The sequence below is a fragment of the Ixodes scapularis genome, unplaced genomic scaffold (assembly GCF_016920785.2).
Source record: "Ixodes scapularis isolate PalLabHiFi unplaced genomic scaffold, ASM1692078v2 ptg001739l_1__unscaffolded, whole genome shotgun sequence".
In the NCBI taxonomy this organism is placed as follows: domain Eukaryota; kingdom Metazoa; phylum Arthropoda; class Arachnida; order Ixodida; family Ixodidae; genus Ixodes; species Ixodes scapularis.
Genome location: NW_024610190.1, coordinates 575011 through 580141, shown reverse-complemented (window position 1 = coordinate 580141; position 5131 = coordinate 575011).

Sequence of the window (5131 nt, the reverse complement as noted above, 5' to 3'; positions counted from 1 at the left end):
AAAGGTATTCATGTTATTTTCCGGCGAAGCGACAAAATTCACGCGCGTTTTCCCATAGGAATGCACAGGGGCACCGCAAAAGTAGACTGGTTGCTGTCTGCTTCAATTCGCCTCCCGGAAGTCGCATAGACACTAGCGCCAGTGAACCTCTGGCGTACATTATAATAACTCTATGGTCGCGACTCGCGGCGTTCCTTCGGGCTTTCCGTCCGTTCAGTCCCTCTCCGGTTTCCTACACTATGGCGCAGCCGCTGGGGCTGGTTCGGTGTTTGCGCGGTTTTTCATCGGCTTTGCACGAACACTGCGATTATCGCCCATCTGTGTCGTGTATGTGGTGAACGGAGCTCTGCGGAGACCGAAAATTATGTGAGCTGTGAGCTGTGTTGTGACACTCGGGCAATGCAAGATCGCGGTGAGTTTGTTCGTGTACGGCAGTAGATGCTCGTGTCGGTGCACATCGAGCGTCAATTGCGGCTGACTCCATGCTTGTAAGAACGAATTGAACTAATGGGAATTTCGTTAATAAGAACGACACGAGCGTGTGGCTGTATAAAGTTGTCGTGACCGGTGGCATACGTACATAGGGTTCCGCACGTTGCTTGTGTTTACGGCTTCGTTGGAATCGGTGTCTGTACCGGTGCGCGAAGGCCTCGCTTGCTTCGAAAACCAACGCTGATACAGCTAGTCTCTTGTTCACCGATGATTTTGTCAATGCCTCAACACAACGTCATAAAAAATGCGTGTTTGGTGTTTGCGTTTATTTTACTCCGGACGACGTTGCCTTTTCCGTGTGATTAGTTCCCTCGTGTGACTTGTCTTCCAAAATGCGCATCCAACAATTTTCACACCCTCCGATTTCCGTTCTATATTGGGTTTATTTTCTTGCAAATTTGTTCCAAAGTTAGCGATCCGTTGCGGCGCAGCTGTGTGTTTAGAGAAGAATCAGTCTCAGCGCAGCAGGGTGCACGCAAGCACGTTGTGTGTTTAGAAAAAAAGAATGAAATCGGGCAATTGATGATTTGATAACTGCACCGTAATGAGTGACTGGCAAAAGTGGGAAAATAAGAAAAGCGTCGCCATATAGTTGGGGTTAAGTCATCTGTCTTATTGTAGTATTTGCAGTAGAAAAGAGAGCAAACTGGATGCCTGGGCCGGCTTGCTAACAGTAGCCTCTCAGTTAAGACTGCTCAAAGAAAACGCTGCCAAGACTCGGGCGCGCTAGCGTCTGCGAATCGGTTTAAGCTCGAGCGCTAGCCTTGACAGCGCTTTCTTTGAGCAGTCTCAACTGAGACTGCTTGGATCAAGCTGGCCCACGTCTCTAGAAGACCAAAATGCTGCTCCAAAAGGTGGTAAAAAAAATATGGCAAATTGCTATGCAATTACGGGGCGTTAAAGTGAAACGTTTTCGCGGTAGAATGCATCGCAAAAAAACGATAAAAAAAACAAAAAAACACGAGAAGCAAGGTTAGTGCGAAAGGCGAGGGAAAGGAAGGTGGGAGAGGAGAAAGCGGAGGGATAGCTGGCAACCCTACCGAAAAATCTAGTACAACTTTTTGCTATCCGGGTTATGGAACCGGAAATCTTTCTGAATTCTATCTGGACTCTATCTGGAATTTAGGGTTTTAGAAATTACTCTTTTGTCTGCAATCTGGATTTTGGGTTTGCAGAAACAAATTTCCGGGTCCGGACAGTGAAAAGTTATACTGGATTTTTCGGTGGGGAAGGAGAGGAGCAAACTTCCTTCCCTTGCCAGATTTGCGTCTACTTCCTCCACCTCACGTTCCTTTCCCTCGTCTTTGGTAGCGGTTCGAATCGAATAGTGCTGCGTCGTCCTGGCTTTCATTGCACTGTTGGAGCTATGAATGACGAAGCGCTATTCGATTCAAGCCCTGTTCTGTTCTCCTGACCTCTCAAGCCAGATTCACTGAAACAAAAACCTAGCCCAGGAACGTTTGACGTGAAAATTACCGGGGCCATCTAAGTCACTGCCCAATGTTAGCACGCAAGACTGTAGCTGATGACTCCGAGGCAACCTAAAAGCGCATGGAAACTTGATTTTGTATGTTAAAACTGGGCAACAAGGCAACATACACGCTCCAAGTGGAGAAAGGCAGGTGCAGGTGTTCTATCTTTTTGGAGAAAATATAAACTTATTGCCTTCAGATTCACAGAGGACATTGGGAATGACTCTTGTTTTGTACCTCAGTTTAATCACAATGATAGTTTTGAAACTTGATGAAAGCTCATGTTAAATGCTTTATAATCCCTACTGTGTACATTTACGATCTTCCCTAGATACGTGTGTTTATGTTGTGTATAATTATTTTCCCACGCAGAATTGATTCAATGTTCATTGACTTCAGTTAGGGCAAAGGTAGGAAATTTGTATTCAAGAAATAATACCTTTGGATTAGGATTTTGTCATAATTGCTTAGAGCATCTGTTAATGTTTCAGGTACCTTTAATAAAAATTCAAGAGCATGTAAATGCCTTGCGAAAGCGCTCACTGGTGGAACAACCAAGCTAGAGAAGCAAACTTCTCGATCAGTTTGCGGTTGTGCGAATTGGCAGCCAGCTACTACGAGTTCTTCACTTCATGAAGTGGAGGCTCCAAGAAAGTTGCTATTGCACAAGGCATTGAATCTGACGTGTGGACAAAACATTTGCCTTCAAACAAAGGCCATGGCTGAGTGCTACCCCCACATCAAGACATCCGTGGCCGCGTCTGTTTGTGAAGGAGCACCGCCTTGATCACATACATAGGTATAACGTTCATAAATATTTGCCCATAATTTTACGCATGTTTAGAATTATTAAACAGGGTGTCGAAAGATGCAAAGCTATAGTTATGGAATTGTCGGCAATGGGAGCTGCAGATTTGACAAAAAAGTGTTCCTTTCATTATTAAAAATTATAGTGCTCGGGCTTGGTGGCCACTGTTTTTGTTGGGTATGGACTAGGGCAGGGCTTGAGTAAGCAATTAGAACATGTAGAATATCATTCAATATAAATGTCACTATGGCTTTTTTGTTCTGGTAGAGCAGTGACAATAGACTGTGGAAGAGGGCAAGAAACATTTCAGCACTGTAGCATAGAGGCACACATCACGGGCTTAATATAAAACGAACGCAAATGGGAAACTTACAGCAGTTTGCAAAGATTTTCCTGGGATGTATGCTTGAAAATTGTTTTGCACAAATTACCTTTATAGAAAGGCAAGATATGTTCAGTTCTTTACAAGATTCTGACTTAAAGCAAACATGCAATATTATGGTCATAAAAAGGTGCTTTGAATGATGGTTATGATTGCTACTTTCACCATACAGTCGTCATAGCATATTTTTTTCTTTACTATTTTGCTTTTTGCAAAAAGGCATTTTGATGATAATGCAATTAAATGCAAAGGTGCAAGCGAACTGGACAAGAATGACGAAAATAATCCCTGGAGAAGGGGAACAAGAAAGGCGAAGGACAAACACAGCTGTGTTTGGAGATTTGTGTTTGTCCTTCGTCCCTCTTGTTCCCCTTCTCCAGGGATTATTTTGGTTATTTTGATGATTTAGTTTTTGGATATGGGGAGTCAGTGATAACATATTTTTAACGCTTACAGATGTCTCTTTGGATGTAAAACTGAGCCTGCCCAAAGACGTCCTCCTCCTCGTGACATTCCTATGTTCGAGCCCCAAAAATGATGCTGTGCTCGAGTGGAGCCTCAAAATCAGCAAGGCCTAGTTCAAAGATCAAACCGCAGCAGCGGTCTGCCTACTCCCATTGCTTGCGTCCTACTTTCAAGAAGACCTTGGAGAGCCCTTTCAGTTATATCAGGTAGGAGCATTCATAATAACTAGTCTTTTTGTGTCTAAAATCACATCATTTTGACGTTGTTGTAAAGAACTTACTAGAAGTCTCACAGAGGCAGTCAACATTCCACGAAGAAACTGTGCATCTTGGAATATTAAAATTTACTTAATTTTTTTAAATATTCTGCTTCAGTCTTCCCGTATACCGTAACATGCTGGTCATTCGCCTATGTCAGAATAAGCGCCTAGCCAGTACTTTTTTTAAGCATTGGAGAAACGCCTTGTACTCTTTCTGCAGTTTTGCTCTCTGAACGACCATCCCCCCACTTTTTCAGGATTTTCTGCAAAACCTAAGTGAATCCTTTCTCGGTATTTGACTGTAATCCTGATAATGTTGGAATTTTAGAGTCTAAGATTATTAGGAACTCCCATGCGGTGGCATACATTGTTTCATTTTCTTGGAAATGGTTTGGTGTACCAGGAACTAGTGGATTTAATGTTTCCGTCCTTCCTGCAGAGTCCTTAGGATGTGCCCCACATTCGTCGTGCCCCACTGTGAGAGTTGAAGTTATCTCAGAGCTTGCACCTCAGTTGTTTACAGAGCTTCTGAGTGTATTTCGTTACTTCACCGTAGTCGCATTGAAGTTGGCTTGGAGTTTTCAGTCCTTGCTTCTCCTGTGACTTCGTTGGGCTTGCAGTGTGCTAGTTACGAAGTTCAGGAGGTGAACTTCGGGGCCTGGGTCGTCCTGTTTGACTTGGTACTTTTGAGTGGACGTGGCTTTCATTATTCGGTCTACTAGACACTTTTCGGGTGCTAGGCTTATAAACCTGACCTGTCATTTAGTGTTAGGTTGTATTTCCGTAATTAATCCTATTTCGACGGTATTTCGACGGGTCTGTCGATGCAGTCGATGGGTCTGTCGAAGCAACAAGGCGTCGGAAGCAGTTCTCCATCGGGCTCGGATGTTGTGTATGGTCCATGTCAAGTCGGTCTTATACATGACGGGGAAAACAGCTCCGAAAACACGGACTACGAAATGGAACACACACGACAGGACAATGCTGTACTCGCAACTGAAGAATTTTAATAAAGGAAACAAAGACAGAAAAACCATACACAGTATCTGAAAAGATTGCACAAAAACAAAGGACCATTCTCGCCAACCGTGAAGCGTGTCAATAAACTACCCGTTCACTACGTGACTCATGTTTTGCCGCAGGACGGAAATTTCTTTGGCTGACAGCGCCAATGACGGTTCACTTACACAGGAATGACCGTAACACAGAATCTGGAAGGCCTCAGTGATTTCTCTCGTCACCCTATCCTTGTG